The 21,735-nt window shown below is 44.8% G+C and overlaps 1 protein-coding gene across 3 annotated transcripts in view; it reads right to left on the reverse strand.

Moving 5' to 3' along the window:
- Dpysl5 (dihydropyrimidinase like 5) overlaps positions 1 to 1,905 on the reverse strand; it is an 86,341-nt gene extending 84,436 nt beyond the window's left edge. Inside the window, exon 1 of one of the 3 annotated variants that reach the window (XM_004839150.3) lies at positions 1,797 to 1,905. The gene's annotated coding sequence lies outside the window, so the exon portion shown is untranslated. Of the gene's footprint in view, positions 1 to 1,101; positions 1,173 to 1,459; positions 1,557 to 1,796 lie in introns of those variants that run through there. The other 2 variants (XM_004839151.4, XM_004839152.4) reach the window with 2 other exon arrangements.
- Positions 1,906 to 21,735: the final 19,830 nt, after the last annotated feature.

The following is a 21,735-nucleotide window of genomic DNA, read 5'->3' on the forward strand; positions in this document are numbered from 1 at the left end:
AGAGTGAAATCTGCAAATGACCAACTAGCTTGGGTGTGGTCACGGGTCCCCTGAGGCAGGCTCTAAAAACAGAAGGTAGGTGCACCTTGGCGGGTAAACCCCACGGCCGCTTCTCCCAGATTTTACCCCAAACCCTACCCTCCCTGAAGGATCCAAGGCAGCACAGCAGCCCCTCTAGACTTGGGCGGTCTCGAGAGACAAAGCTGGCTGCTCTGGAGCCTACTCTATAGCGCGGAGACCTCAGCCTCTGGGACTCGAGTGGCGGCCCCGCAGCTCCGCACCGCTAACCACCACGCGTCTCGGCTGCTGGCCAACAGCCAGAAGGCACCAAAGCGGGACAGCTGTGCCCAGGCTCCACAGCCTGGGGGAAGCCGAGGCACCCACTCGAGACTCCCGGAGGAGCCGGGTGCCCCACGCAAAACCCAAAGAGACAACAGCGCCCTGAGGTTTCTCGGCGAACGTTTTCTGCACCAGAACACTGCACACTTGAATTCGGGGGGGGGGGGCACTTCGACGTCCGGCGGACACCAGGGCCGGCTATTGTTCTCCGGGTCTCGGGGCGGGAGACACCCCTATTCGGCCTCCCCGGCAGCATCTGCCGCTGGGCAAAGCCTTTCAGCTCCGCGAAAACAGGGCGTGCCGGGGGGCGCTTCGGATCCTCACAAAATAATCCTCCGGGAGTCTCGGCGGGCTCGTTCCGTTCCGAGCTGGGAAACAAAGCTCCTCGCGGGGCAGCCTCACCCCATCCGGGATCCGCCATCCTGGGTCCCTCGCCCGGTCCCACGACGGCGCCCTGCAGGCCACGCTGCGACCAGCTCGGGGCCCGCCCTCCCCTCTTCCCGGCGGGCCCAACCCTCACAGAGCGGGTCCCTCTCCCTCGGGTCAGCGCTCCGCACACCCACGCGGCCTCCTCGCCGCTCCCTCCCTCCCTCCCAGCCTCCTTCGGCCCGGCCTCGCCCCGCGCCACCTGCCCGGCGCGCCTTCCCCGACCCCGCAGGCCCGCCCCCTTCTCCTTCCTTCTCAAAGCCCTGTCCCGCCGCCCCCACCCAGACTGGTCACCCGTCCCCGCCCAGCTTCGCAGCCTTGCCCATCTTTGCTCACTCCGAGGCCTCCACCCGCGCTGCTCCCCTTCCCGGATTCTTGCGGCCCAGACTCCAGACCCCTCCCCGGGCCAGGGCGGAGACGCCTCACGCGCCCGGATCATCGCTGCTGCGGGGCGGCGCCCGCGTGAGGACCTGGCGGCGAGGCCCGGGCAGCAGAAGGCGGCCTTTGTGGCCCGGGCAGGTGCCTCGCAGGCAGCTGGGGCGTCCTCCGCAGACTCCCACCCCGCAGACCGCCACCTGGGAAGGTCCAGGCTGGGCAGCCCCCAGCTGGGGCGACGCGGCAGAGGGTGCGTTGATGTTCGGCGGGGTGGGGACCTGGGACTCGGCCTGACGGGCCCAGCCTTGCAACCACTCACCTCACGTCGACGAGCGAGGGAAGGGCGCCCACCGTGTGCCAGGAGTGAGCCCTGAAGCCGGCTGCCTGCTCACTCGGGTCCGTGCGAAGCCCACGAGCACGCGCCGAACGCTCAGGCACCGCACGGAGCTCTGAGGCGCGGAGGGGGTCTGACCTGCGCTCCAGCTCGGCCCCAGCGGCCGCCCCCCACCCAGACACACCTCCCGCCGCGTCCCCCGAGCTGGGCCCCTGGGCGCACCCCAGTCCTCTCCCTTTTGTGCGCTCTCTCCGGGAACCGGGGCGCGGAGGATTTCCCAGCCCCGGGAGCATAAAGCCCACAGCCCCGCGCCATCACCCACTCGTCCTGGATGCTGCGGCTGCGAGGCTCCGTCGGGGTCTCGGTCCCCGGTCTCGCCGCGGCGCAGAGGCTGCGGGTGCTCGGGGCGGCGGCGGCTCCACGCGCGCTCGCTCGGGGCCGCCTTCTCGCGCCTGCAGCCGGAGCCGGAGGTGGTGCGCGGAGGAGTGGACGCGGTGGGGGCTGGGCGCGGCCTCAGCCAATCACGGGTCGGGTGGCTCCTCCCCGCGCCCCCCACCTCGCGCCCGCAGGTTAGGGGGAGGCGGGAACGGGCTGCGCCCCGCATCCCCTGCGCGGCGAGCGGTAGCGGCCTGGCAACTACAACTCCCAACAGGCGCCGCTGCACGGCCGGGGTCCGAGCTGGGGCAGAGGGCGCGGCCCGGGAGCCTGCAGACCCCTGGAGCCCTTCTCCGCGTTCCCGTGCGCGTTTCCATGGTGACTCACGACCTTCACAAAGCCCGGCGCTGGCGGCGGGAGGCACTGGTCCCCCGGGAGCGGGAGCGCTCCGGGGCGGGTCTGGGGACGCAGTCGCCCCTCCCCAGCACAACCCCACCCGAGAGCGGAAACAATGCGAGATGCCTTCGCCGCGGGGCCCGCAGAGGCCTCGGGGTCCAAGCCCAGCCCAGCGCGACGCCGGCGGACTGGTGGATGGAGAGGGTCCGGGCGGTCGCTGCGCACAGCCGCCTCCCCTAGCAGACGGCCCCTCGGACCTCCTCAGTTCGTGTCTGGCCCCCTCTGAGCTCTCGGATCTCTGGGTCATTCTTTGGATGGCGACGATTTTGCCCGGCGCTGCGATTCGACCTCTCAGGCCCAAGCCGCCTGTCCTATTTCTGGCGTCTCCATTCGAAGGATGGCGAAGCCTGTAGAAATGTTTTGTAACCCAGTTTACATTCGCTTCACCTTTTAAATGTGTACGTAATTTAACAGAAAAACGAGTCTGTAAGAGGAGCGGGGTGGCCCTCGCGGCTTTGCGCCACTTTGCGCGGTGGACCCGCGTTACTGGCCGGAGTTGTAACGCTAGCCTGGCTGTGGGTCAGTGATTTCCCCGTCGGTGCCGAACGTCTCCCCAAAGGCGTTCCGAAGCGCTGACACGTGGCGTCTTAACCTCCAACGCTCTGCTGGGTCCCCGGAACCCTAAAAAGCCTGAAGAAGCCCCTGCAGACTCTGGGTCCCCCGGGTAGAGTGAGGCCCTCGCTGCCTTGGTCACAGCCTGGTGTTCTCCCTGCAGGATATTTTCAGAGAAAATCGCCTTGCTGTCCCGGGAGGAGAGCGGGACAGGGCTGAACCAGGCCAGGCTGGCATCTGTGGGACGCAGTTCTGGGTCACCCCATCGAGCCTTTCTCTTTCTGAGAGGAAGATGGGTTTTCCTGCCCTTCCTCGGTCCTCTGCGCTTAGTGAGTTTATTTGGCCGGTCCTCTGAATGAGCCTGGGGTCCACTCACGGAACCCCCAACCCCGGAGACCCCAGGATGTGGCTGTGAAAACTTCCATTTTGGGGCACTGCTTATGCAATCTCTGACTGGCCAGGTTTTGCCGGAGCAGGGACTTAGGCAAAATGTATCCGGCCTCGGGGAGGTGGACTGGAGCCCCGAGTCCGCGCTGAGCCGGGCGTCGGGTCCGCCGGCCACCACGACCTGCCTCGCTGCGCTTTTTGCCTTAGGCGGAGAGAGCCCCCCAGCGGCAGTAAGCGTTTTCTGCAGCGTTTAGCGGATCTCAAATTTATTCTTAAAACCTATCTGCTCTGGTCGGAAGGAAAAAGTCATACCCAAACTTGCGGTTGCAGACGTCCTCGGTACTGGATTTTTGGTTGGTCGGTTGGTTTTAAATCTGCTTTCTCTTGGGAAGTAGAAAGAGCACAAAGTTTAGCGTCACATCCCTGGGTTGGAATCCTGGTTCCTTCTGGCTACTTGAAGAAGTGACCCATTCCATCTGAGCCTTAGTTCCAACCCCACCCCAAGAACACGAGGGCCATAATATGTTCTTTTAGCCCAGCTGCGATCATTTCCTGAGGAAATGTGCATAAAGGGCATAAGCCCATGGCTTGGCATATAGAATAACTCAAATGTATTCATTCAACAAAAATGGTTATGGAATAGTATGAGGGAGACGAGATTATGTGACACTCCCTACAATAATAGCCACAAAAGACAGTATGTTGTGATCTTTATTATAAAGCTCATATGACCAGTGGATAAAGTAGGACAGAGATTCAGATGAGAGAAATCAGTCCAGGACAGATGATCAGATGGGCAGGGGGCTGGATTTGGATTTCACCCGGATATTAATTTGATAGGTAGCTTTAAGGAGAGGTCTGAGATTCGAAGATGACAGGAGAAAAGCTTGTGGTCAGGAAGCCTAGGAATGTTTGGGAGGCAGTGGAGGAACTCACTGTGGCTTGGAAGTCAAGTCCATGAATGGGGGCAGTTGGAAAAGAAAGGGAATAGCAAGGTAGGTGGGTATTTAGGTCAGTCTTCATGAAGCCCAGGACTAGGCTCAAACTTGTGATCCCCCTGCCTCAGCCTTACAGAGTGCTGGGATTACAGGTGTGTGCTACCATTGCTGGCTACACTAGGTATTTTATAACACATCATCTAATCCTTACTACTCTGCTTAGCGGGTAGCATCTCTCACTTTTTACAGACAAGGAAATCCAAAGTGAGGATAGGCAACTTGTCAAGAAATCACACTGCTTTAAGTAGCAGAACCAGGATTCTAAACATCTTTCAAATCCAAAGCTGAGCATTTCTGCTCCAGCATGCCCTTCCCTCCACCCTCCAGTGGGGTCGACTCTCCAGTGCAGGGAAAGACTGTCCTGATTTGACTGACTCCAGGAGAGCCTCTTGCCAAGCCACTGGCCCCCACAAGGGCTTCCTCTGAAGTTTCAACCAGTTCCTTCTCTAGGTCCCCACTAGGAAAGGGCTTTTCCAACAATCGGGAAGCCCTGTATTAAGTTTCTTCCTATTCCTCTCTTTCCACCTTTCTGGGCCTTTATACTGCTCAGTGACAACCCTACTGGGGCAAACATGCTGTGAGGTCTACTTCACCTAAAGTAATTGTGAAGCAGCTGTCTGGGAACCCTCTATTAGATGATTGCCACAGAGCAGAGGCCCAAAAAAGGACAAGAAAGGCAGACATTGGGAGAGGGAGAAAGGACACAGAGGAAGCACAAAGAAGCCCTAAAGACACAGAGATGGGGCTGTGGGTGTAGCCCTGAGTTCATCTCCAGCACAAAAACCAAACCTAACCAACCAAACAAAGCCCATGGAGATGATCAGATACACTAACCGGGACAGTGGTGAATGAGCACCAGAGAGTTCCAGTCCCCAGCCCCACACAGCGCAGGGGGCCTGGGGAGATGGGAGACAGATGCTGGAGCTGAGAACATCAAAGTGAATTCCCACGGCTTATCACTACCCTGGACAAGCAGATGCATTCGCCAAAAATTTAAATGATTTCTTCTGGCCTAGGAGATGGCTTTATGTATTTATTTTTCTGCTTTTATTTTTGCATTTCAAAGTTTAATTTTGAAGTAGAATGTCTTCAAAATTGGAACCAGAATGGCTGCAATCCAGCATACAGGAGGAATTGCTGGGTTATTCCAGCTGCCCTAACCCCATGGCAGAAATTTACAGCTTTAAATGTGCATTTATCTCACACACACATATAGAGATTCTTTAAGCCAAAACGAACCTAGAAATTGCATGGTCTCACAATGCTGACATTATACAGATGGAGATAATGAGGTGTTGTTTTATTTTTTCTCCCTTAACAGAAATTCATGTGAGTTGTGTAAATATTGAATAGTTTCTCTAGTGTGAGAAACTGAAAGTGTAAATAAGGACTAAAAGGTATAATAGATAATGTGAAATAGGAAGAAAAGGGGCGAAGGGGAAGTGGGAGGGGTGGGGAAAGGAAAGAAGGGAATGGAATTAATATGAGAAAATGAAAAAAAGGAAACAAAGTCTTTGTAAATAGGGAGGGATGGAGGGGTCGAAGGGAGGGCAGGGGAATGGGGAGGTCGAAGGGAGGGCAGGGGAATGGGGAAAAAATAAGAACCAAGAGAGATTATGTAAAGGTGCAAATTTCCAATGACGAATGTCATTATATTGTATACCTAAAATGTACCAATAAAAGGATATACAGAAAAAAAATTCGTGTGAGTCTTAGAATAATAATGAGAACAAGAAACAAAACTCTTATAAACAATCACCTTCAGAGAACAAAAGTTACTTTAAGAGCCAAATCTTTAATCACCCCCATCTGTCACACCCCACGACACAAAGCTATATTAAATTTCTACCAGTGTGAGGAACTGATATTTGAAAGAAGCACCTCAGCTCGACCCCTAAGTTGAGTTTTTCCTTATAAAATGAATCCAAAGAAATAAATGGTAAGAGACCCATTACTACTGTTACTTCATCTTTTTTCTAATACCCTTTTATGAAGACAGCTCTTCTGCTGGGCTTATGTTTCCTCTTTAGTTATCAGAATTTCAGAATTAAAGCAACCTGGGTATAGTGGCACACACCTTGTAATCCCAGAACACTGGGGAGGCTGAGCCAGGAGGGTTGCAAATTTGAGTCTAGCCTGGGCAATTTAGTGACTTAGTGAGACACTCTCAGAATTTTTAAAAGGGAGAGTGGGCTAGAGATGTACGTCAGTGTTGAAGGCCCTGGGTTTAATCCCCAGTACCATAAATGAAATGAATAAAATAAATACAAATAAATGAAATGAATTAAAGCTAGTCTGGAGTCCTAGCTACTGGGGAGGCTGAAGTACGAGAGTCATTTGAGCCCAGGAATTTGAGGCCAATCTGAATACCCCATATTAAAAAGAAATTGAAAAAAAAACAAAGACAAATAATTTAAGCTGGTGTTTTTTCATATTTCCTGCATACTTTGTATACATTATTCATTTAATCCCATAGCACACTTACTGTATGTATGGAAAGATATCATGACTTTCACCTTCAGGGAAGAGGGAAGCAAGACTGCAAAAGCCAGCAATTTCCCCAACGTGAGAAAACTCAAAGGGGCAGAGTCAAGAGCAAAGCCCCAGTTCAACTCCAGGCTCCATGTTTGTTCCATTAGACCACAATGCATGTTCTTGAACATTATTCTCTTTACATTTGCCTTTTTCCCAAATTGCTATTACTATCTTAAGTTCATATTGTGATTTTCTGCTATGCCCACCCCCATCCAGCTTGGTGATTTTGTTGAATCTGTTTCCCTACTTTGGGGTACAAAGCCTCTCCTGATTGTTCTGTAAGGTCCCCAGGGAGCCTGGGGTCCTGCTCTTCCTCCCTCCAGTCTCTCAGAGTGCTTGTCCTCAGGGGACAGTAGGGCCAGTGCCTGCATGAGCCAGAGAGGAGCTCACTTCCCCCACCAGCCCTTCTTCCCCACTGTCATTCATGATCTATAGCTTTGTTGTTTCAAGGATCAAAAAAGAAAGGACAAATCCCAGCCATTGGCATAGTGGACCACCTTTTACACCTGCCAGAATCATTCACTCAGGTATGGAAACTTAGCAGGTTATGCAAATTTCCCATGCTCCATTTCCAAGGAAAACAGTTCAGTGCCTGCCCAGAAGGTGGCTGTGGAGAGTGAAGGAGCAAATATATGTAAGGACGCCAATTAGAAGGTAGCACATACTCAGCATAAATAAGTGATTTATAATTAATAACATAACTCTGATAAGATAAAGCCCGTGCAACTAAAATCCAACTATTTGGGGGAGGGTGGTTATAAGGATTAAGTCAGAATGCTCTAGTAAGTGCTCAAAAGTTGTTAGTGATTGTAATTTTGTATTAGTCACTTTCCTGTCACTGGGACAAAATACCCAGCACTTGCAATTTAAAAGAGGAGAGGTTTATTTGGCTCACAGTTGCAGAGGGTTCAGTCCATGGCCAGTTGGATCCAAGGCAGAAATGGCATGGTAGAAGTGTATGAGAGGAGAAAGCTGCTCAACCCACAGCAGCCAGCAAGCAGAGAGAGGGAGAAGGAGCCAGGGACAAGTATTCACCCTTTCAAGTCTCTTCCCCAGTGACCCATCTCCGCTAGCTAGGCCCTACTTCCTAACAACACATTCAGCTGTGAAGTCATTGATGAATTAATCCACTAATGAAATTTGCACCCCAGTGATCCAATAATCTTCCAAAAGCCCCATCTCTGAACACATGAATCTTTGGGGGAACATTTTGACTCTAAACCATAACAAATTACAGTATCATTATCTGTTCAGTGAAACACACAAGCATGAAGTATGGAACTGCTGTAGACAAATCATGGTCATGGTTCTGATAGAAATAATTCTATTTGGCTTTATCATACCAAGTGGAAATAGCCTTTGAGAGATTTGCCATTCCCCACTGGGAATCTTGACCACTAGACTCTCCAGGTGCTCAGCCAGACCCCCTCACAAGATCTGGGTAACTATCCATGAGTTCTGGTTGGGCTGAAGTCCTTCAAATCAGGTTTAGGGGTTTTATTCTCTGTATCTAGAATCCAAAGGGGCCCCACCTGCCTCTTTCTCCCATCCTTCTCCGGCATGGGCACCATGGGCTAAGACAGTTATGCCTCTTGTTCAGTGTGCCCTGCTCCCCAAAGAAGGCCAGGCCACCCCTAGCCAGTGATTCTCCCATTAAGAGGATGAAAATGGTGATCATTGCCCAACAATGGGGCTTTTGCCCAAAGGACCGTGAGTGCCAGAACCAGGAGGGGAACAACATGTTATCTACTCTACCTTCCTCCACGTTCTCCCTCTCTAGGAGGACAGCCTGTGCTTGGGACAGCGACAATTTAGATCTTCTTTGAGATGTGTCAGCAAATGTTCTGCTGGCAATTGGGCTCACTTGAGTCTAGGCAAAGTGCCTGAAGATCAATGACGTGGGACACCCAATCGAATGAGGTGACTTTTAGGAAACAGCCCAGCCTCTTGTTGAACTGGATATAAAACATTCTATCTGTGCCAATTGGCATGGTCATTGTGATTTGATCTGAAAGAGTCACCGACTGTGCTGAAGTGGATCACTATGTGCAGGCCTGATAGAAATGTGAGGGGAACTCAAGGTCCCGAGTTCGATCCCTGGTTCCCCCCGCAAAAGAAGAAAAGAAATGTGATGGGTGTGGCTTGTAAAGTCCACTGTTCCCTGAACTCAGTTGCAAATAAGACAGATTAAAGAGTAAAGAAGTTTAGTGAAAACCCTTCTAGACTAATACTGTCATAACTCTGGAAATCCTGATTTAAATTTCAAGCTGCTTTAAGATAGAAAAGGAAGTTCATTATTTGTTTGAGAAAACTTCGGGTTTTTTGCTGGTGCTGGAGTTGGAACCCGAGGCCTCACAAATGCTGAGCGAGTTCTCTACCACTGTGAGCTACATCCCCAGCCCCTTCGAATCTTCTGTCTTGAGTCTGAAAGGAAGAAAATAGCCATTAATTAGTGAAAAAGTCAAAACTGATTTGTTGGGCTGGAAAATTCTGAGAGGGGAAATGTGTTTCTGTATTTTCAAAGGCCTTGAGAATGGCCGCAGGGTTGAGTGGTAGAGCTTAGGCATAAAATTGTATATATAATTTGGTAGTTGTGGGTCACAGTCATTTTTTGGGGCCAGGGATTTAGCTCAGTGGTGCTGAGCCCACCTCGAAAGCACAAGGTCCGGAGTTCGATCCCTGTACTGGAAAAAAAGAGTCATTTTTTGCTATATTTCTTTTAGAGATGAAAGTCCTAGACTCTCTGACTTTACCTTCTCAGGAGTCCTCAGAAGACTGAGAACAAATGTAACATAGAAATGCCTAAATCAGTCACGCGGAAGACGCCGAATCACCCCGCTGCAGACAGACAGGTCTGCCCACACCCTGCCGAGGTCCCCAGTCCCGCGGAACACTCCGAATCAGCCCGCTGCAGACAGGCAGGTCTGTGCATGCCCTACCGAGGTCCTGAGTCACGCGGAAGACACTGAATCACCCCACTGCAGACAGGCAGCCACCTGATTCCACATTACAAAGGCGCAGAGGACACCAGACCACCAGACCAAGGTACTGAGTCCCACTGTTCCTGGCCCAGAGGCAGGGGCTTCCCGGTCGCCGTCCCTCCCGCTGCTCCCAGCCCAGAGGAAAGGGCTTTTGGGCCACCTTCTGTCCCGCTGCTCCTGGCCCAGAGGAAGGGGCTTCTGGGCTACCATCCCTCCCACCGCTCCCAGCCCAGAGGGAGGGGCTTCTGAGCAACCATCCCACTGCTCCTGGTCCAGAGGAAGGGGTTTCCCGGCCACCATCCCTCCGGCTGCTCCCAGCCCACAGGAAAGGGCTTTTGGGTCACTATCCCTACCGCTGCTTGCCGCCCCTGTCCCACCTCACCCAGCTCAGAGGAGGTAATCCGTGCAGACGCTAACAGCCCCCCGCCCTAGTTGAAATGAGAAAACACGTAAATAAGTCTCAAAACCAGACTTCCAGATCACCTACAGCAACCCCAAAGGGAAATGAGATGGAACACTCTGATACTCAACCACCTGGACCCACTGAACTGGCAACAAAAGGGGATCTGGAAAAAATGAAATCAGAAATAATTTCTCAGATAACAGGAGAAATTGTGCCCCTAGTGCAAGACATGATTAATAAATCTAGAGAGGAGCTGAGGAACATGATGGAATCCCAACATAAGAAACAAATGGAATCCATAAAACAGATGCAAATAGATTTCCAGGACATGAAAAACTCCATTGAGAGTCTACACAGCAGAATGAGCCAATGAGAGGACAGAATTTCAGATATAGACGATAAGATTGAAATTAGTGACCAGGAAAAGAAAAATTGCTTCAAAATTATAAGGGAACATGAGAAATCAACCCAGCAGCTGCTAGATGATGCAAAAAAAGAATAACAAGACTGATTGGAGTCAATGAAGAAACAGGAGAGAGTGCAGATGACATAAAAAATCTCTTCACAGAAATAATGGCAGAAAACTTCCCAAGCAGGGGAAAAGAGCTTGACATACAGATAAATGAGGCATATAGGACTCCAAATAGTCTTGATCAAAAAAAATCTACACATAGGCATATAATTGTTAAGATTCCAGAAACACAACAGAAGAACAAAGTTCTCCAAGCAGTCAGAGAAAAGAAACAAATCACATACAAAGGAATGCCCATCAGAATCACAGCAGGCTTCTCAACACAAACCATCAAGGCAAGAAGAGCTTGGAGTGACATATTCCAAGCCCTAAAAGAAAACAACCTCCAACCTAGATTGATGTACCCTGCAAAACTATCTTGCAAAATGGATGGAGAAATAAGATACTTTCATGACAAAGAGCACCTTAGGAACTTCGTGAATACCAAACCAGCACTCCAAAGAATTTTACACAATAGCCTAGGAACAGACATTGAGGATCACAACTCCAGGAAGCAAAGCAGAATGAACCCATCTGGCATGACAAGAAATTAAATGTAAAGGGGGAGAACCCAATGAAAAGAAAAAGTCATGGCAATGACAAGTCAATACGTTTCAGTTATAACCATCAATGTTAATGGTCTCAATTCACCAATCAAAAGAAATAGACTGGCAGAATGGGTCAAGAAGCAAAATCCAACAATATGCTGCATACAAGAAACACACTTAATTCAAAAGGAAACTCATAGACTGAAAGTTAAAGGGTGGAAAACAATACTGCATGCAACAGGAACCCGAAAAAAAAGCAGGAGTTCCTCTTGGCAGATCAAGTAGATTTCAAACCAACACTGATTAAGAGAGATGAAGAAGGACACTACATCCTTGTAAAGGGAAGAATCCAAGAGGAAGAGATGATAATCATAAATATCTATGCACCAAACACTAGTGCACCCAACTATATAAAACAAATACTAATGGACATGAAAAGTCATATATGCACTAATACAATTGTAGTGGGGGACCTCAACACCCCACTGTCACAAATAGATAGATCAACTAACAAAAAATAAGTAATGAAATACTAGAACTCAATTGAACTCTTGAACAAATGAACTTAACAGATGTTTACAGAGTCTTCCACCCCACAAAATCAGAATACACATTCTTCTCAGCTGCACATGGGTCATTCTCCAAGATAGACCACATACTCACACATAGAACATGTTTAAGTAAGTGCAAAGGAATTGAAGTTATCCCCTGTATATTATCAGACCATAGTGTGAGAAATTGGAGATCCATAGCAAAAGAAGCTCAAAAAATTTCATAAACACATGGAAATTGAATAACACACTTCTGAATAACCAATGGGTCACAGAGGAAATTAAAGAAGAAATCAGACAGTTCCTTCAATTAAATGACAATGACAATACAACATATGGGAATCTGTGGGACACAATGAAAGCAGTTTTATGAGGGAAATTCATAGCAGTGAATACACATATTAGGAAAACAGAATGAGCCCAATTAAACAACCTGATGCTGAACCTCAAGCTTCTAGAAAAAGAAGAGCAGGACAACCCCAAAGCTCATACAAGGGAGGAAATTATAAAGATCAGAGGAGAAATCAATGCAATGGAGACTAAGAGAACAATACAAAAAATCAATGAAGCCAAGAGTTGGTTCTTTGAAAGAATCAACAAAATTGACAAACCTTTAGCCAACCTTGTCAGAAAAAGGAAAGAAAAGGCCCAAATCCATGCAGTTAGGAATGAAAAGGGTGAAATGACAACAGACCCAGCAGAAATCCAGAGGATCATCAATACCTACTTCCAGAACCTATATGCCAATAAGATGGACAACACAGAAGAAATGGACAGATTCCTAGATACATATGAATTACCAAAGTTGAACGAAGAAGACCTAAAATTTCTGAACAACCCAGTATCAACCAATGAAATTGAAAATGTAACGAAAAACTTATCAACTAAGAAAAGCCCGGGCCCTGATGGCTTCACTGCTGAATTCTACAAGACATTTAGAGAGGAACTGCTGCCACTACTGTTTAAACTCTTCAATGGAATTGAAAGGGAAGCAATATTCCCAAATTCATTCCTGGAAGCAAGCATCACCTTGATCCCCAAAGCAGAGAAAGACCCAACTGAAAAAGAGAACTATATGCCAATCTCACTAATGAACATAGATGCAAAAATCCTTAATAAGATACTGGCAAACAGAATGCAGAAGATCATCAAGAAGATCACACACCCTGATCAAGTGGGATTCATCCCAGGGATGCAGGGATGGTTCAATATACGAAAATCAATTAATGTAATACACTATATCAATAGAGCCAAGGACAAAAACCATATGATTATCTCCATAGATGCAGAAAAAGCATTTGACAAAATCCAACATGCATTTATGATAAAAACCCTACAAAAAATTGGAATAGATGGTCTCTACCTCAAATTGATAGAAGCCATCTATGAAAAACCAACAGCCAATATCATACTAAATGGTCAAAAACTGAAATCCTTCACACTAAAATCAGGAACAAGACAAGGATGTCCACTATCACCACTTTTGTTCAATATAGTTCTGGAATCATTAGCCACAGCAATTAGACAAGAGAAAGAAATAAAAGGAATAAAGATAGGTAATGAAGAAGTCAAATTGTCATTATTTGCAGATGATATGATACTCTATATAGAAGACCCCAAGAACTCCACCAAAAGTCTTCTAGACTTAATAACCAAATTCAGTCAAGTAGCTGGTTACAAGGTCAACACACAAAACTCAATAGCTTTCCTCTGCACCAATGACAGACTCACTGAGAGAGAAATAGGGCAAATAATTCCTTTCACAATAGCATCCAAAAAACTGAAATACCTAGGAATCATCCTAACAAAAGAAATCAAAGACCTCTTCTCTGAAAACTATGGCACTCTGAAAAGAGAGATTGAAGATGATATCAGAAAATGGACAGACATCCCCTGCTCCTGGGTAGGAAGGATTAATATAGTGAAAATGGCCATACTTCCAAAACTTCTATATAGATTTAATGCAATTCCAATTGAGATCCCACAGGCATACTTCATGGACCTTGAGAAAACAATCCAAAAATTCATTTGGAGCAAGAAGAGACCCAGAATAGCAAAAGCAATTCTAGGTAACAGAGACATGGCAGGGGATATCACAATCCCCAACCTGCAACTCTACTACAAAGCTACTGTGATAAAAACAGCATGGTACTGGCAAAGAAACAGACTTGAGGACCAGTGGAACAGATTAGAAGATGCAGAAACAACGCCAGACACACTCAGCCATCTCATCTTTGACAAAGGAGCCAAACACCCTCACTGGAGGAAAGATAGCCTCTTTAATAAATGGTGCTGGAAAAATTGGGCTTCAACTTGCCAAAGATTAAAACTAGACCTGTATCTCTCACCATGCACTAAACTAAAATCAAAATGGATTAAAGATCTAAATATTAAAATAGAAACTCTGAACCAGTTGGAACAGAGGTTAGGTAGAACCCTTGAAGACATCGGTGTAGGAAAAGATTTTATGAACAAAATCTCAGCTGCCCATGAACTAGCACAAACAATCAACAAGTGGAATCTCTTCTTATTAAAAGGCTTCTGCACAGCAAGAGAAACCACCAGCAGTGTAAAGAGACAACCCACAATGTGGGAAAAAATCTTCACCTGCTCTTCCTCAGACAAAGGTCTACTATCTTGAATCTATAAAGAACTTAAAAAGATCAGACCTCCCAAATTTAAAGACCCAATCTAAAAATGGGCATCTGAAATGAACAGACATTTCTCAGACAAAGAAGTAGAAATAGCAAATAAGTACATGAAAAAATGTTCAACATCACTGGTCATTCGAGAGATGCAAATGAAAACAACACTGAGATTCCACCTCACTCCAGAAAGAATGGCTGCTATCATGAAATCAACCAATAACAAATGCTGGCAGGGCTGTGGGGAAAGAGGAACCCTGTTCCACTGCTGGTGGGAGTGTAGACTGGTGCAACCACTGTGGAAAGCAGTATGGAGATACCTCAAAGAACTAGGACTGGAAACCCCATTTGACCCCGCTCTTCCACTGCTGGGTATCTTCCCCAAAGAATTAAAAGAATCATACCACAGTGATATATGTGCACCCATGTTCATAGCAGCACAGTTTGTAATAGCTAAAACTTGGAAACAGCCCAAATACCCATCAACTGGAGACTGGATAAAGAAAATGTGGTTTTTTAAAATAAAATGGAGTACTACTCAGCCATAAAAAATGAGAAATTAGAGACATTTATAGCTAAGTGGATGCACATTGAAGCAATACTCTTAAGTGAAATAAATAGGACACACATGTATAAATACTGAATAGTTTCTCTGGTGTGAGAAACTGAAAGTGTAAATAAGGACTAAATGTATAATAGGTAATGTGAAATAGGAAGAAAAGGGGCAAAGGGGAAGGAAGTGGGAGGGCTAGGGGAAAGGATAGAAGGGAATGGGATTAATATGAGAAAATGGAAAAATAGGAACAAAATCTTTGTAAATAGGGAGGACTGGAGGGGTTGAAGGGAGGGCTGGGCAAGGGTGAAAAATAAGAACCAAGAGAGACTATGTAAAGGTGCAAATTTCCAATGACGAATGTCATTATATTGTATACCTAAAATGTACCAATTATTAGAATGAATAATCGATAATGTAAAATAGGAAGAAAAGGTCCAAAGGGGTAGGGGTAGTGGAAGGGGCAGGGGAAAGGAAAGAAGGGAAAGGAAAAAATGATGAGAAATGGAAAAAATGGAAATAAAGTCTTTGTAAATAGGGAAGGGTGGAGGGCGTGAAGGGAGGGCTAGGAATGGGGAAAAAATAAGAACCAAGATGCATTATATAAAGGTACAGTTCCCAATGAGAAATGTAGTTGTGTTGTATACCTACAATGTACCAATAAAAGAATTTAATACAAAAATAAATAATTAAAGAAAGAAAGAAAGAAAAAAGAAATGCCTAAATGTCTAGTGCTGATAATTAAGTATAATTCTTAGAGTAAATGAGAAAAAACTCAGAATTTCTTATAATATGAAGAAGAGGAGCTGTAGGATGAGACCTAAACTTGTGTGTGGAATGCTCTATTCACTTAACAAATTTTGTGTTATTATCCAACCCTTTAACTTGATTCCTGCTAAAGAATAGACTGCCCAACAACCAGCAGGGACAAGTGGCATTCACACAATAAAGTGCCACTGGTCACTTGTCCTCCTATGGAAACACATTCCTGTGTAGATTTGCCCTCAGAGGACAGCATATCTACTTTGAGTAGGTCTTCAGTCTAGTTCCTGGACCAGCATGTGAGCAATGACCAGGAAGCACCATCATGCAGCCTTCAAAGGTAAATTTAGTGGTTTCATTGTCTTATTTTTGAGTTTTGTTTTGTTTTTGAACTATTGGGATTAAGCTCAGATCTTACGCTGGCTGGTCAAGCACTCTATCACTGAGCTACAGCCTCAGCTCTTTTAAAACTTTATTTTGATAGCTCAGTGGTTTCGCCGCCTGCTGAGCAAGTGCAAGGACCTGAATTCGATCCTCGGTACCAAAAAACAAAACAAAACAAAACAAAAAAACCCACTTTATTTTGAGTCAGGATCTTACTAAATCGCCCAGGCTGAACTTGAACTTGTGATCAGCTTCAGCCACCACCCGCCTCCCCCAGTAGCTGAAATTCTTTGTTCAGGCTCTCAGCCCATCTCTGTGTGGTGTGAAATCTTTTTTTTTTTTTGGTAGCGGGGATCAAACTCAGGACCTTGCAGTTGGGAGGCAGGCAGCGGCTCCACTGAGCTAAATCCCCGGCCCTGATGTGAAATCTTTAAAGTAAGAGTTTCTCATAATGCATGTTTTCTTAATTGCTCTGTATTTTTTTCTCTAGAAAATACAGATGTGATATAGGAAAGATTATTCTCCATTCTGTTCAGTCAGGTAAACATTTATTGAGGTTCTACTATGTCCCAGTTGTGATAGCAAGACTCATATGAAATATAAAAATTATCAAGATGTTGTTCTTGGCCTCAGGGAACTCAAGAGCTTCTGAAGGGACAAAGACAACTATTAGAAGAGACAAACTGGGCCATGGGATGTAACAGAAACATAAAGAAACGCTATTAGTAAAAGGCTATACAAAGAAAAAATGTGGACAGAAATCTAGCAAATTGTAAATATCAGGTACTGAATGATGGGTCTTCAGTTGTTTTCCTTCTAATTTTCTGATTTTTCCAGATTTAAAAAAATCCACAGGTATTATTTTTTACAGAATTAACACAATTTATTTTAGAGCGGTTTTAGATTTGTTAAAAAAAAATTAGGCAGATACTGTACAGAGTTCCCACACTTAACCTGTACTTGATCAAAGGCTAAAGAGACAGAAAGGAGAGGAGAAAAGAAAGCACCATTTACTCAGCCTTCCCGAAGATCCTGGGCCTGGCTGCCTGAAACATCTGTTTATCTCATGACGTGAGTTGAATCCTTCTCAGAGCCTTCTCATGAGGCCCCGGGTCTAAGATCCACTCCAGGTATTGCTCTAGGAGTGCAGATGGCCTGGGAGCACTTGGCATGATGTGGCATCAAAATTTGCCCACAGCAAATAAAATTTGAGTTAGCAGCTTTTAAATGTGGTCTTTTCAAAATTACATTTTATTGATTTCTTTTTATTGTAGAAGCAGAATATATTTCTGCAGAAAATTAGAGAAGACAAATAAGGGAAAAAGAATGAAAAAAACAAAATCAATCCAAAATTCTACTATCCGGGGAAATCACAGTAAATATTCTGACATTGTTTCTCTCCAAGTTTTTAATACAAATTTTTTTTCACAAAGAAATGAGATCGTATTAAAAATGGCCTTCTGGGCCAGGCATGTAGCTCAGTGGCACAGCACCTGTCTGGCAAGCACAAGGCCCTGAGTTCAATTCCCATTACCAAAAAAGGAAAAAGAAAAAAGAAATGGCTCTCTGTGTTAATTAATGTCATTTTGTCAGAAAAAAAAAAAGAAGGACTTTTAAATAAGCAAAATAATCACTGAGTGCCCCTTGGTAGAAATGCTAGTGATTGACTAATAATGCCCTGTGCAGTAAGGAATCCACTAACCACGTATGACCACTAACCACACCAAGCACTCAAAATATGACTGCTCTGAAGTCTCAGGTGTGAACAGTACAAAATCCAAAAATCTGGAATATAAAATAAACCATTTTTTCTACATTGATTTCATGTTGAAATGATACTATTTTGGATACAGAGGTCTAAATAAAATATATTATTATTAAAATTAATTTTGGGCTGGAGCTGTAGCCCAGTGGTAGAACCTTGCTTGGCATGTCCTAAGCCCCAGTTTGATCTCCAGTAGTGAAAAAAAAATAATTAATTTAAAACCAGTGGCCAATGCCTGTAATCCCAGCAGAGAGGGGCATGAGGCAGGGAGATCACAGGTTGGAGTCCCATCTGGGCAACTTTGCAAGACCCAGTCTCAAAATAAAAATTTTAAAAAGGGCTGGGGATGTAGCTCAATCAAAAGGGCCTGGGTTTGATACTCAGTATCATAAAATAATAACAATGTTTTATCTGTGTCTTTTTAAAATTTTATAATGCTGGGGATTGAATGCAGGGCTTCACCTATGCTATACAGGCGCTCTGCCATGAAACTAAACCTTTAGTCTGCATCTTTTGACTTATAAAACATGTGCAGTTCCATTTGTGCCCTGCCCTGTATTTCTACTGTGATTTCGAGAGGACCTTTCCTAGGTTGTCTAATTTTATAGGAGCCTGCATCATTCATTGTCCTTGAAAACTTTGCAGTTCTGTAAGATAAAGAAATTAATTGTTGATTAACTGATAATTAACTGTTGAAATTAACTGATGATTCCCGTTTATAGGGAAGCAAATGAGTTCGGTCTGGTAAAGATGAAATTGGTTTCTGTCCAGGAGAAGAAGCCAGGCTTACCCCTATCAGCAAGTCTTTTTAATGTATTTGTTTTTTGGATTCCTCTCAGAAACTGATTTTTATGTTATAGACTCCCTCAATTAATAAGTTAAATAAATCTTTGATATATGTTCATTCAATAAAAGTATAAACTAATCCAGAGACTCATGATTTTATCATTAAGATAGATCCCCTCTTAATGGTCCTAGAGGTCCCACTAAGGTACCCAGGGAAACCATCTGACACAGCCAGGTGACTAGTGCCAGAGAGGCTCACCTGAGGGCTTCTTAAATACAGCTGTCTTTTCTTGGCCTTCACATGACCTTCAAGTAGCAAATGGACTTTATTCAGCCTCTCTATTTAGAATTGTGTTAGCTTTCCATCACCGTGGCAAAATAACAATTTAAAAGGAGGAAAGATTTATTCTGGCTCATGTTTCAGAGGTTTCAGTCCATGGTTACTTGGCTCTGGTCCCTGGTGAGGCAGAGCTTCATGGCAATGAGCATGCAATGAGCAAAGTTCATGGCCAACTGGAGGGAGGGTACAAGGGAGGGAGACAGAGAGGGACAGGGAGAGAGGGAGAGGAGGAGAAAGAGAGAGGAGAAGGAGGAAGCTATATCCTTCCTGGGCTCACCCCATTGACTTACTTCCTCCAACCAGGCCCCACCTCCTAAAGTCTCCACTACCCCCCAGTAGTGCCATCAAATTATGAACCCATCAACAGATTTATTCACTCTGGAGGTCAGAGCCCCCATGCTCCAACCACCTTCCAGTAGGCTCCATATCTGAACACTAGTGCACCAGGGAGCAAGCTTTTTAGCACATAGGCTTGGGGGGACATTTCAGATCCAAATCATAGCACTCCCCTTTCCAACTTAGCAGTTTGTATTTTGCTTTTGTTTCTGGTGTGCATCCAGTCAATGTTAGGCCCCTGGTGGCAGCAATAACTAGAAATATGGATTTACGGTCTGAGCATTTGGGCATCTTTGTAGATGGATGATAACAATTATTCTCTACTGGACAAAAGATGACAGAGAATTATTTGTTTATTTGTCTGTTTTTACCTCAAACCAATTAAGACTATCGTGCCCACTGGGAAAAAGAACATCTCTTTGAGGTTAGAGCTGGTGAGTTTTTGTGTTAACTCTTGATCTGTGGCAAAAGCTACATGGACTAGCTACTCTAAGTTCTTTATGTGTCTTTGAGTCTACATGTCTGTAATTCTGACAAACTTTTATACTCATAGTAATTACGTTTTATAGTATGTTATCTCAAAGATGATTGCCAAGATATTTAGGCAACTTAAAATTTTAGAGTAAAACTGAGTTGAGTGAATTTGTAATCATTGGATACTTAAATAATTTCCAAATGAAATGGAATATGAAAACACTGATTACTAAGGTGATTTTATATTTAAAGACTTGTGCTATTATATAAAGATTTTTAAATTTTATTTATTTATTTATTTATTTATTTATTTATTTATTTATTTATTTATTTATTTTCTGGTACCAGGAATTGAGCTCAGGATCTTATGGTTACCAGGCAGGCATAGTGTCACTGAGCTAAATCCCCAGCCCCATAAAGGTGTTTTTTTTTTTTTTTTAAATGTTTTGTATGTTACAGAGAAGCTATGTCTTTGGGGCATGTTAATGAAGGTGCTCACTTTTCCCACTTTAAGAAGGTGATTATGTTTTAAATATGAAGTGTTCCCCAAATACTCAGTTACTAAGGGCTTGATCCCCAGTATAGAGGTGGGGCCTAGAGAGGTGATTGGAGCATGAAGATATTACTGGATTAACCCATTGATGAGTTCACAGCTGAGTGGGCTATTAGGAGATGGGGCCCAGTTAGAGGATGTGGGTCATTGAGCATGTGCCTTTGAAGATGTAGCTTGTCCCAAGCCCCTTCCTTGCTGGCTTTCATTGCTTCCTGGCTGCCCTGAGGGGAGCTGATTTCCTTTGTCATGCATTTCCATCATGATATTACACCTCACTTCAGGCCCACAGCAATGGAACCATCCAAGCATAGACTGAAACCTCTGAAACCATGAGCTAAAATAAATCTTTCCTACTTTTATGTTGTCTTTCTCATGTATTTTGTCATAGTAACAGAAAGCTGACTAATACAAAAGTATAAAAGGGCTGTTTCTAGGCATAGAAAATTGAGTTGTATGTGTTTAGAATTGTGTTTGTCAACAACAACAACAAAAATATATATGTACGTGACAGACAGACATTTCTCAATCATTCAGCCTTTAGTTTTCTTTGTGAAATAGAAATTAGTTACTTTGGCTAGAAGTTATAGCTAACATGATGACTGAGACCACCCTAGAAACAATAGTAAAAAACAAGTAAAAAAGAATACGTGCTTTTATTTTTTAAAAGAAAAAAGAGTAGTTGATTGGGGAGGTAGCTCAGTGGAGTTGATGCCTGAATGGAAAAAAATAGTGGTTTTTCCTAAAGCAGTGATTTTTGAGCTCTTTGGCATCAGGACCCTTTACGCACATTAAAAATGACTGAGTACACCAAATAATCTTTGCTTATATGGTTTACACCTACCACTATTCCTCATGCAGAATATTAAAACATAATCTTAAAAATATTTGTTTGAAATGAGCAGTGATAAAATTGTTTCCTATTAGCATATTTTTATGAAAAGTAACTATATTTTTCCCCAAAATGAGAAGTGTGGCATAATTTTTTAAAAAGAAATGTGTTTAATGTTTGTCGAATAGAAGACAGCTGGATTCTCTTGCCTTCTTTTGCATTTAGTCTTTTGCATATCTTGTGTTATACAGCCTTGTTTAACACTCAAGAGAAAATGAGAGGGAAGAAACATGTTTTAGTATAATCATGAAAGTAGTTTTGACCTCATGAGCCCCTAAAAGGGTCTTGACAACTCCTTGGGGATCCCATAGACCACACTTGGAGAAATGGTGTCTCAAAATGTCAATTTCTTCCAGAATATGAAACACTGTAATGAAGGACAAAATTCAGAAAGTGATTTTTATGTACCTTAATTTATAACAGCTGTGTCTGAGAGAAATGACATGAATATATGAAATATGTTAAAATTTTGACAAA

Source organism: Heterocephalus glaber, unplaced genomic scaffold (assembly GCF_053883595.1).
Source record: "Heterocephalus glaber isolate CG9 unplaced genomic scaffold, H.glaber_assembly_v1.0 deba00001457, whole genome shotgun sequence".
Classification (NCBI taxonomy): domain Eukaryota; kingdom Metazoa; phylum Chordata; class Mammalia; order Rodentia; family Bathyergidae; genus Heterocephalus; species Heterocephalus glaber.